This window comes from Schistocerca piceifrons, chromosome 8 (assembly GCF_021461385.2).
Source record: "Schistocerca piceifrons isolate TAMUIC-IGC-003096 chromosome 8, iqSchPice1.1, whole genome shotgun sequence".
Classification (NCBI taxonomy): Eukaryota; Metazoa; Arthropoda; class Insecta; order Orthoptera; family Acrididae; genus Schistocerca; species Schistocerca piceifrons.
Window position 1 is genome coordinate 376,253,019 of NC_060145.1, and position 13,025 is coordinate 376,266,043.

Consider the following 13,025-nt stretch of genomic DNA (forward strand, 5'->3'; position numbering starts at 1 on the left):
GGAAATGTTCAAAATATCCTCCGTTAGCGAGGATACATGCATCCACCCTCCGTCGCATGGAATCCCTGATGCGCTGATGTAGCCCTTGAGAATGGCGTATTGTATCACAGCCGTCCACAATACGAGCACGAAGAGTCTCTACATTTGGTACCGGGGTTGCGTAGACACGAGCTTTCAAATGCCCCCACAAATGAAAGTCAAGAGGGTTGAGGTCAGGAGAGCGTGGAGGCCATGGAATTGGTCCGCCTCTACCAATTCATCGGTCACCAAATCTGTTGATGAGAAGCGTACGAACACTTCGGCTGAAATGTGCAAGAGCTCCATCGTTCATGAACCACATGTTGTGTCGTACTTGTAAAGGCACATGTTCTAGCAGCACAGGTAGAGTATCCCGTGTGAAATCATGATAACGTGCTCCATTGAGCGTAGGTGGAAGAACATGGGGCCAAACAAGACATCACCTACAATGCCTGCCCAAACGTTCACAGAAAATCTGTGTTGATGACGTGATTGCACAATTGCGTGCGGATTCTCGTCAGCCCACACATGTTGATTGTGAAAATTTACAATTTGATCACGTTGAAATGAAGCCTCATCCGTAAAGAGAACATTTGCACTGAAATGAGGATTGACACATTGTTGGATGAACCATTCGCAGAAGTGTACCCGTGGAAGCCAATCAGCTGCTGATAGTGCCTGCACACGCTGTACATGGTACGGAAACAACTGGTTCTCCCGTAGCACTCTCCATACAGTGACGTGGTCAACGTTGCCTTGTACAGCAGCAACTTATCTGACGCTGACATTAGGGTTATCGTCAACTGCACGAAGAATTGCCTCGTCCATTGCAGGTGTCCTCTCCGTTCTAGGTCTTCCCCAGTCATAGGCTGGAATGTTCCGTGCTCCCTAAGACGCCGATCAATTGCTTCGAACGTCTTCCTGTCGGGACACCTTCGTTCTGGAAATCTGTCTCGATACAAACGTACCGCGCCACGGCTATTGCCCCGTGCTAATCCATACATCAAATTGGCATCTGCCAACTCCGCATTTGTAAACATTGCACTGACTGCAAAACCACGTTCGTAATGATCACTAACCTGTTGATGCTACGTACTGATGTGCTTGATGCTAGAACTGTAGAGCAATGAGTCGCATGTCAACACAAGCACCGAAGTCAACATTACCTTCCTTCAATTGGGCCAACTGGCGGTGGATCGAGGAAGTACAGTACATACTGACGAAACTAAAATGAGCTCTAACATGGAAATTAAGCGTTTCCGGACACATGTCCACATAACATCTTTTCTTTATTTATGTGTGAGGAATGTTTCCTGAAAGTTTGGTCGTACCTTTTTGTAACACCCTGTATATGAAGATGGTATCTGTTCTTTCGGACATGTGACCTTGCAGCCGATTGTTTTAGAATGAAATTACAGTTAAATCACTACGCTTAGCTGCATAAAGGCGTTGATATATGTCAACGGGGGACGGGTGAAAATGTGTGCCTCGACCGGGACTCGAACCCGGGATCTCCTGCTTACATGGCAGACGCTCTATCCATCTGAGCCACCGAGGACACGGAGTACAGTGAGTGCGACTGCAGGGTCTGGAATGCCTCCAGTGAGACACGTTCTCAACCTATTGCCCCACACTATATTGATAGTGTCTCTGCTCATTATACTCATTACTCGCTGCTTTATGCCGATTCCCGTAAGAGTTCGGGCACTATTTGTGCATCCGCACATAGGAAGATGGTCAAACGGTCGGTGAGCCTTATATGAAGATGGCATCTGTTCTTTCGGTGACCATACAGCACATTGTTTTAGAATGAAATTACAATTATATAGTTAAGGTTCACCGGCCATTTGACCATCTTCTTCTGTGCGGATGCACAAACAGTGCCCGAACTCTTACGGGAATCGGCAAAAAGCCTCGAGCACTATATACAGTGCGGGACGATAAGTTGATAATTTGGGTCTCACGGGAGGCGTGTCAGAGATCCTGCAGTTGCGCTATCGTCGGTGACCATCGATGGCTCAGATGGGTAGAGCGTCTGCCATGCAAGCAGGAGTTCCTGCGTTCGAGTCTCGGTCGGGACACACATTTTCACCTGTCCCCGTTGAAGTATATCAACACCTGTATGCAACTAGGTGTAGTGATTTAATTTTAATTTCATTACCAACTTTTATTTATAGCCTGCTATGCCGACACTCTTCTTAGCTGTATTAACAATTTTTCCTCATCGCAAATTTTTCTGGCCATTCAAAGTGCTCCAAGCCTTGGAATCAATACACTCAACCAGTGATCACTTCACACCATTTCCACACCACGTGAGATCTAGGTGGGTGTAATATCGGGTGATCCCAAAAGAAAGAACAGATTTTATTTATTTATTACAGGCAATAAAGGTAGAAGAATATTGTCATGTCAACGGACAGAGGAAGGTTCACAGTTTTCGCATAGGTGCACTGTTGTTTCTTTGTAGCATCATGGCGACTACACCACAAGAGAAGTCAATCCATTGTCCAAGTGCAACGTGCATTCCGCCGTCGATTCAGCAAGAAGTCATACCTGCACGCTGGTTGTTTTATTGACCACGAAGGTTCCTGTGATTTCATTTTTATCCATTACAGCACCCCGTCTCACTTGCACTTTGAGATGCGGTGTTATTTTAATCAAAGCCATTCATCTTGCGATTTGTTTTCTGTGGGAGTCTTTCTCCCATCTATGGCAGCTATTCTTCGAGAGCTGAGAAACTGAATTTTTCAAGTTGTCGATTTAATAATCAGGGACCTGTTACTTCGAATGTGGAATGAAATGGACTACCGTTTCGATACTTCTCGAGCAACGCATGGTGCACATGTTGAGCGCATGGTACAGTGTTTGTGCGAACATATAACTTCCGAAGTCTCTAAATCGAGTGACCTGCGCAGTGTATCTCGAATAACCTTCTCTCCTGTCCGCTCCGATAGCTGAGTGGTCAGCGTGACGGATTGCCATCCTACGGGCCCGGGTTCGATTTTCTGCTGGGTCGGAGATTTTCTCTGCTCAGGGACTCTGTGTTGTGCTGTCTTCATCATCATTTCATCCCCATCCGGTGCGCAGGACGCGCAATGTGGGGTCGAATGTAACAAGACTTGCACCAAGGCGGCCAGACCTGCCCCGCAAGGGGCCTCCCGGCCAATGACTCCAAACGCTCATTTCTATTTACCTTCTCTACATTCTTCTTAACAGTTTATTTCCATCCATGAGGTAGTAGTACTCTCTCTTTATAAAAAGTATTACCAGGATACTGTCAACCTCACTCCATCGTGTTGAGGAAAACAGAACAGCTGACAGGCACAATTCGCTTCAAACAAATCACACTGATATATGATCGAGTTAGTAAAATTAATTTAGGCCTAATGTAAACTCGCCATAGAAATCGATTTTCAAACTTCCAATTTCGTCTTTCAGAAGTTGCGTCGCCATGGACGTCAATTCTAGGGGCCTGGGATGGGGGCGGGGGAAAGACTCTGAAATTGCCATTGAATGACCCATCATATAGCAACTGATAGGGCCATAGCACTGTCTCACTGCGGGCAGCGGCGTAATGCTACAGTTGGCTAAATGGGAGGTTTAGCGGAATCTCGAGAAATCACTGCTACAAGTGTACGACAATTCTGTAGAGAAACAATACTCTGTACCCCATGGGGAGGGGGGGGGGGGGGGAAGGGCAACTGCCACCTCTTGTCCCTCTTGCAGATGCGTGTCTCTATGTAAATGTGTCGTTTTAGAATAGAATACATTATAATCTGGTTTTTGTAGCACTGAGGTGTCATGTGAACGTTCCACGAGTCCAGTGCTGCGTTTACCTCTCTGAATACCCGTTCGCTCAGTGGCACTCTGCTCGAAACCCTCTGCGTTAACCCATACACAGTGTGCCTACAGCAAGGTCGCTAATTTGCGACGTTAAACTTCTGTGAAATTTCTCTGGAGTCCAATGCACCGAAGCCTCCAACAAAATGAGTAGCCTATGTACACCTCATGAAGAAAGTGCAGTGCACAACGTACACTTATTTATCCTCGATTTCAATTTTTCCGACTACATCTTTGATGTTAAAGTAAGACAGATCTTTGTTATTCACGGAAAGAAGAGAGGGGCACAACAGACACTTAGCTATCCCATATTTCAGTGCGCCCGACCACATATTCGAAATAAAGGCACTCGTAACTGACAGAAAAAGGGGAAGGAAGAAACACTATGGTAGGGAGATCACCAGCACCTAAAGTTGCAACATATTAATGCATAACACTGGTGTTCCATCTGGAGGCTTCTATAAAGGAAACAATACTTCACAGCGTTTACGCATCGCAGTTACGACTGGCTTGCAGTGTAAGTTGTGGTGACACATTTATCAATAGCGTCGTACAAGCTGGAGGGTGACAGTTTGGTTGCAAATCAGCGAAGCCAAGAAAACTCATATCGTGAGAAAAGCTAGGATTATTGTTAAGGCGCATATTTTACGCACATTGGGCTTCGGTGAATGATTTATGTCGGGTATTTTGATGACATCGTAAGTGAAACCAGATGGCTGGTATTTCCATATTTATTGAATTACATTCAGTCTTCGACTTAAACTTCCCTATTATATTCTCACAAGGTCCCAACTGGCGCCAAATCAAAAGATTTGCACCAACGGCTTATCTTCCCAGAAGAGGACTCAAGGTCAAAAATTCTATACACACATTTCTTATTATATTCTTCCGTTAACCTCTTCCAGCTGCTGTAGTGACGAAGGAGTCGGAAATCTACTCCGGAATCTGCGCTCCAACACCGCCCATAAGGGTTCGATAATGTTCCAGTCCGGGGACTGTGCCGGCCAGGGTAGGTGCTGCAATTCAGTTGCATGCTCCTCATACAACGACTGTATTGACCTTACTGTGTGAATGGGTGCATTATCGTCCTGAAATATGGCAGTATTTTTGGGAACAACGTTTGAATCATGGGGAGCACCTGATCTCCTAAAATGCTCACATAATCGTTGGCTGTAACATGACCTTTGATAGTATTGATGGGACCAGCAGAATATCATGGCACCATCACACTTCACCTCCATGTTTAACTGTTGGAATCAAGCAATCATGACTGTAGGCTTCTTTTGGCGCTCCCCAGACGTAGACCCGGCCCGATGTTGGAAATAACGAAAACGTTGACTTGTTGGACCATATGACGTGTTTCCACCGATGATTCATGCTCCTGACACAAAGTTTTACTCTTTTTTTTTCCTTTGTTGCGGTCACTAATGGTTTCGGTGAAGCAGCTCGTCCATGAATATTTGCTTTGTGGAGTTCTCGGCGGACAGTGTCGATAGATAAGGCGTCTCGAAGATCCCTATTGAGTTCTGCAGTAGCCACCGTAATTCTGTGATGTTTTGATACAATCCTTGTTAGCGTATGACGATCTCTGTCATTTAGTTTTGATTTGCGCTCACTATTACGTTTACACGATGATGTCTTTCATGTTTTGTGTAGGCTGTCATGAGTCTTCAAACAGTCGCTCCTGAAACATTCAATCAGCTGACTGTTTTGATTACTGATGCTCCAGCTAATCACACCCACAAAATCTGCCCTCTGTTAGGTCATTCATTGCACGTCCACCTCAGCCTCTGAATGCAAATATGGAGTGTGCAGTACTCGTAAACAACCTGCGCTGATGCCTAGTCCTTAGTGAAGACGCACAGTGCACGTTCCTTAACTGCGTTGTTGACCGTCAAACACAAACATCCCATTACTACCACTGTTCATACTATTTTGCCTTTCCCGGATATAGCACTCCACTCCGTTTCTACTCTTCTGTTTAATCATTTTGCTATCCCTCGAACCGTTGTCTTCAACTGACCTAAATACACAAACCCATAAAATGTTTTAGGGCATATAAGTTCATTAGTAATGTTTTATTTTCTGTGTGTAGTTATTAGATTATTTTCGACTTTTTATAACTGATTTGGAGTGATACTTCGATACCTTGTCTATTAACTTCTACCATTACTTGTTGAAGTTTATCTGCACAAACAGCACAATCGAAGTGTCAATAGCTAAACGAAGGTGGTTGAGATATTTTCCATTCTTTCTTCTTCTTTGCAATTGATGTATCTCAGTATTTCCTCCAGTGAATGTTGTTTATTGATTCCTCCCTCATCTCTAGTTTTGTTAAGTATAGTTGTGAAATGTAATGGAACTTGTAGCTCTAACGTACAAATTCTTCAGGATATTAACATATGCTGCAACAGTACTTAGTTTCTCAAGGGTTGTTAGCACCGATCAGTTGAAACTGAATCTAGAGTACTGTCAATAACTTCTAATCAAAGTGGTCATTCAGCTCAATTCTCCGTTCAATATTTAGTTCATCACTGACTGGCAAACGGTTCTGTGTGATACATACAGTTCTAAAGTTCTTTTATTCCTCTGCATGACCAAAATCCAAATCTGTCTTCTGTGAAACTAGTTTTTTATAAAACAGAATCGATTATGAGCGTTACAAATTTGTTTCGTTCATTAGAAAATATGAGACAATGTCCGCTATAAATTAACGAGAAACAGAACTAGATACATTTACTTCTTCTGGATATATTTGAGATGGTCTGCCTTCTTCAATCTGTACACAGAGTCAGTTCAACCACCAGAGACAAAATTTGGGAAGGTGCGCTGGACGAAAGGAAATTCCATGTGATATGTCACCCTGAAATAACGTAGCTCGGTGAACTTTCAGTCGTACATAGAAAGAAATTCTACTGTATGGTACGGAAGACAACTGAAAGAAATACGCGTTGAGACGAACAGAAATGTCGCTTTTATCGAAATCGCTTTTATACTGAAGTCCCCGCGATTCACGATGGTTCCCTGGACGTTACTGCAGGCAGGACATGGTTCGTAATAGGATGTGCGACCACCATGGGCAGCAGTGCATTGGTGATGGGAAAAACCGAACCTAAACAATCGAGTCAGTCGGTTGTAGTATTACTTATTGCTTGAATTATTCATTCATTATTTTGAATGAAATCAATCTGTGGAAGCAACCGAAGGAAAACATTCCCTCGTTACATCATTGTTAGATGTTTATTGTTGACTACACTCCATTATAGCCTGTCGTTACTGATACTGCTGTTCCTTCATTTGCTTTTTGTTGAGTGCCGACTGGTAGCTTTCAGTCCAGTTTTCCATCGTGCGAGGTAACATCCCAGAGATGTTGGGCATCACATGCGGTTCCGTGTCGCATTACACGCGTTAAATTAGACACTTGTGACCCTTTGGTTAAATTGTCTGGCTGATGGGAAGTTTGCGAAATACAAACTTCATATAGCATATAATAACAGTAATAATAATATCGGGAACCAAATTAACGGCCCATAGATGATGTAGGCCACACAATTGCTATTAGGTTGCAATAATTTTTATTCAGAAAGCAAACAAATATCGAAAGTGGTCGTATTTAGAGTTACTGATACTCTCGAGCGCATATCCATTTGACACAGTTCGATTATTCAGAATCTCATCGCGAATTACAAGAACATCTCGTAACTACGAGAAATGTTAGTTTGCACAAGCCGAGCGGCTGCTCACCGCTCAGAGACTAGGTCCCACGATACCGCACAACGCAAAATTTTCTAGGTCGTTTCACTTCCTAGCTACCTAAAGACCGACCGTCGGCTTTCGCGTTTCCCCCAGTACTGTATCCGTTGGTGTCTCCAGCCGAACTGTCCTCCTTGGTGTCTAGACCAGAATTGTAAGTCTCTGCCCCTCTCTGACCACGTTTTACCACGTGCCGAACATCGTCACTCAACTGACTTGGGCAGTTCCCTTTCCTGAAGCCGACCATCTGATTGGCTACAGCTTATTCTATATTATTTTACATTTTAACATATTTAAATAATCAAAGCTTGACCACTTTCACGTTCTGAATAAAGTAACAATAATATCCATTTCATAATAAACGTTAAATTCTTTTACATAAAACCAATACAGTTTCCTTCTTAACTTTGAATGTCATGGCCAGTAACCTTGCACCAGTGTGCTTTCTGATGAATAAATAAAGAACAAAAGTAACTATTATGCACTAAACATAACAACAAATATTCTGTTACCTAATGATTCAATAAGGTGTCATGCTATCATCGTTCAGTGTGTTTTGAGTGGAGGAAATGCTTAACTGAAAATACTGATAATTTAAATTTACTACATCTTTAAGGAAATGAAGTTGGAGTTGATATTTACAACATTTGTCATTTTGATTATGCGCTTCTATATGAAATATCGATCGTTAAGGTCGACCAAAGCGTTCAGATTTTACCATTCAGGTTTTTGTTACGAAACTTGTGAATTTCACTTTAACAGTAAATCCTAAACAATTATAGATATGATCAATATTCAAGTTTTATTGGGATCTCCAAGAAAATTTGTGGAGGATGGCAGATTAAAATTACTGTGGCTTGATTCTCTGCATTACTACAGAACTAAATAGTTCTCGTAAATGTTTCCCTTTATGGTCGATCTTAGGTCCGCCATATTTAACACTGCTACGTATCCCTGGCCACAAAAGCCTTCTACTGGGTTTTCCTATGATCTAGGTTCTCGTCTGCCTCACTCGCACACTACAGCGCTTAGGCCTCAATAGACAATAGACACCTGTAAAGTTTCCCCACCCCGTGGTGAATCTGCGCTCTTTGTGGCACGCGGTCTTGGACGACAGGTTTCGTTTCACAATTCCTGTAGGCTGACTCTTTCGGCCATATACTTAAATGAGCGTACAATGTTCGTTAACTCACAGTCAGTGTCTATAAATTCAGTACAATATACTGTATCTGCAAGAATGATTCATATTGTGAAGCTATATTAATTAAAGAAATACAGAAAAATTAACGAATGATGGCAAATATTCCTCGCGAAAAGGGTACTTCGGGTAAGTGGCAGCATATCCCTAAAACCAAGTTATTTAAGTCACCAAACAATTGTATCTTATATGCTTTCTGTACATGTCACCTCAACATTTCACAAAGAGAATTATCAGTGATGGGCACTAAACAGCGGGAAGAGAGAGACAGGACTGCAGTAAATTTGAATGAGAAAGTAATTGTTCATTTATTTTAATGTAAAGTCATTATGTAGCACAAGATATCAACATTTAAAAAAAAATAAAAATTTCACATTTAATGCAGAAGTACAAAAACTTGTATTTAAGTAAATAGATTAGTAACTTTTGAAAATATTTCATTTTTAGAAAAAAAAACTCTTTATTCACCTCTCTTTGAAACAAGGTACGTTACTTGTCTTTCTAAAAGTTGACATCTATAACGATGGTTCATGTATAACCGAAAACGCTGAAAAAGTATGTACGTGAAATCACACAAACTCGGAGAGTGAGTGACAAATATTCATATGGCTGACGTGGCCGTGGAGACTGGTTTCATTCGGTTGTTTCATTCCACTGAAAATGCCGACTGAAGGGAAAAACAATAGACAGACCAATCAGTCGTTATAGCCAGTCGGTTAATCCTTCGCTGAAGTGCGTGCTCTGCAGAGTGCTACCATATGGTTGGCAAACAGCTCTTCTGGTAGGGCGTTCCATTCCTACGCCAGTGCGGTTCACAACTGCTGAATTGTCGTTAGTGCATGAAGACGTGCTGCAATTCCACAGGTACTCAATCGGGATTAAATCTGTGGTACGGGGAAGTCAGTCCATTCGCCGAATATCCTCTCATTCCAAGAGCGCCTCCACCTGCGCTATTCTATGTTGTCGCACATTGTCATCCATAAAACTGAAGTCAGGGTCGAACGCGTCCCTTAAAAGACGCACATGGAGAAGGGTGCAGTGTCACAAGATGTAGACGGCCGTACTCCCCTGCAACATTATGCCTCCACGCACCGTAACATCTGAACCACAAAAACCATCATTTTGAACATTGTTCCTGGGTGCATTACGTTTTCCCCACCTCTCGTCATATTTGGCGGAGACGCATCACGCGGAAGTTACTTTTGTGCTTAACTTGCGCACGCCAGTGTATATAGTTAGATTTTCTACTGTAGTGTAAGTTACGTTTAGCTTTCGGTGAATCGTTACTGAATTATTATGTAAACTGTTTGTTACGCCAGTTACCTTTATTTTTGTGAAAATATCTTCACAGTAGCAAAAAATCTGTAATATGTTACCAAGAAAACGTACAACACAAAACACAAAGTAAGGCAGCAACCGTTAGATGCAAAGGTACTATAATATGGTTGGCACAGCTGGAGAAACAGCATCTGTGGTGCCGATCGTCCATTCCGTTCAGTGAACCCAAAAAACGTGGTGCATATCAGCCAACTTTTCATCAGAAAACTTGTCCATACTGCTAAAGTAAACTAACGCTTCCGGAAAAACAAATCTGTAGCAGAATTGAGCAGCAGAAGGGAATGCAAGATTGACAACGAAGAGATATGTGGTTATTACAGTTATCAACAGCAAGTACCGTTAATGAATGAAATAGTTATGTTCCCAGACAACGAACACATAGCACGTACTGTGGACATATTCACCGTTGTGTAGAAACTTTCGTTGTAACACAGATGTAATGATAAATGGGGTAAAGAAATTAAACAAAATGCAGTTAATCTGTTACTAGACACAGGAGACCCCGGGTCCCCAATAAGATACTCAGAAATTTTGGCGTTGGTATACGGGGTTGCCCCCTATCATGCAGTTCTTTATTGCCCAGCTTTACATTAACGGTATACCTGACACGATTAGCCTGTTACTAGTTTTTCGCCTCCCGCCGGATATTCAAGTCATCCCTCGGGCATGGGTGGGTCTGTTGCTCTTAGCATAAGTTCGTTTATGTAGAGTGTAAGTCTAGGGACCGATGACCTCAACAGTTTGGTCCCTTAGGAATTCACACACATTTGAACATTTGAAGTAGTTTTTGGGATAAGTATGAAATTCTGTTATCTTATTATTCCTTTTTACGGACTGTAGAACATCTGTTCTCTCACACCCTTGTTAATAAATGTGAACGAACTTGCTGCCTTTCTAGCAGCAGTTTATCGTACATCTCTGGCTCAACGAAGGGTACCCAGCGATTGGAGAAAAGAGCTGGTCATTCCAGATTTCGGGTCGTAGGACGGTTGAACCTAATTACACGACTTTCACATAACTATAGGACCATATCGTTAACGTCAGTCTGTTGTGGAATTATAGAACATGAATCATGCTCAAGAATTGTGAAGTTTTCAAAGAGCGAAAATCTCCAGTATAAAAATTCCACATGGATTCCGCAGGGATCTGCCCAAGTTCGAGGTGGCTTGCAAGGCCAATGTTCAACCGACTGTTGAGTATTGTTCAACTATATAGGATCCTTACTAGTTAGGACTAACAGAAGGGATGGAGCGGCGCGTTTCGACACGGGATCGTTTAGTCGGCGCGAGAGCGTTACAGAGATGGTCAACAAACTGCAGTGTCAGACGTTACAAGAGAAGCGTTATGCGTCACGGAGTGGTTTATTATTTACATCTGAAAACAGCACTTGCAGGGAAGAGTCGGACAACATATCACTTCTTCAAATATACATGACGCGAAATGATCACAACGAGAAAATTCGAGAAATTAGAGCCAATGCAGAGGTTTACCGTTACTCATTCTTCCCACGTGCCATCCGCGAGTGGAACCGGGTAGCGGGGATCACTTAGTGGTACCAGAACTACTGTCCGCCACACACTGTTAGCTGGCTTGCGCAATATGATGTAGACAGACGGAGATAGTTACGGAAAGCAGTCCACCCTCATTAGGGCACTTTAATAATTTATACGCGGTTATCCTACTACGCCAATTACTGTTGTAATGTTGTATTATTTTTGGGGTAGGACTGTGAGAGAAAATCGTATCCTCCAAAATTGGCCCCTTCCAAAGAAGAAGCAAACCAAGAAGAACGAAAGAGATGCAATTCATTCTGCCATACAAAAGTGTAAATGGCACGACAACTCCACTGTTTCTGCAGCATCAAACACGAGTGGTGTGAACCGAATAACTAATATTAAAAGATATATCAACGAAATAAAGCGTAGTTCCTCAACCCCCTTGCACCACCTTCACCATACTGACAGAATCAACAAGCACATGGGTAGACCTTATCGAATTCATCAGAATGTGAATCAATACAGAAAAATAAGGATATCTGTAACAGGAAATGGTACTGCCATATTTCCTATTGGTTATTGAAATCACTGTACACGATGACTCGATAGTGTAACTCAAAAATGGAAATACAACTTCTCATGTAAATTTTAGAAGTGAAATTATGCAGGTATACTTGACAAGGTGTGGAACGCCACCGAAAGGGACTGCAAGCCTGCACTTCAGTACTGTAGCAGAAGAGCTCCGGGTTGATGAAGTGAAGCACTTGAGTGTGAAAGTTCGGAAACTCAAAACTGGACGATGTATTGATATAAACTGTAAGACATCCTCACGTACCCAGTGGAAGAAGTGTAACGTCAGACTTTGTGCTGAATGGATGTTGAATACTTACCGTAACAAAGAATTTGTTGTTTCTTTTTTACACGTAATTTCTTAATCATGTCTGATTTGTTCCTTTCAATACAAAAAGGTGTAATCTTTCAATCTGAATGTACGTTTTGCGCTCAGTACTGAATAATGTTACGGTACATTATACAGGGTGCAAATAAAGTCCGGGAAGACTTTCAATTATCCTGCTGAAAGATGAACGGAGAGTCTGATTGCATTTGAGACATCAGCCATTGCTGCAACATGTCCTAGTAAGAATATCCAGTGACAGTGCTCTTGGCGAAGAAGAATGGTCCTTACAGTTTTCGGAGTGACACTCAAATTCAGTACATTCCTGTGGATGCTTTGTACCCCAGATTCGACAATTCCTTCTTGGTGGATTCTTACCGTACTTGATTCTAAACATCCGTTGAACAGCTGTAGCACACTTGTTTCTGTCGAATTCCTCCAACACACAGAAAGCTCGCTACGCACCTGAACTCGCCACGTTTGCGAC

The 13,025-nt window shown here is 42.4% G+C and overlaps 1 non-coding gene across 1 annotated transcript; it reads right to left on the reverse strand.

The window, feature by feature from the left end:
• Positions 1 to 1,502: 1,502 nt before the first annotated feature.
• On the reverse strand, positions 1,503 to 1,576 carry Trnat-ugu. Its single transcript has one exon. It is a non-coding gene; the product is annotated as a tRNA-Thr (tRNA).
• Positions 1,577 to 13,025: the final 11,449 nt, after the last annotated feature.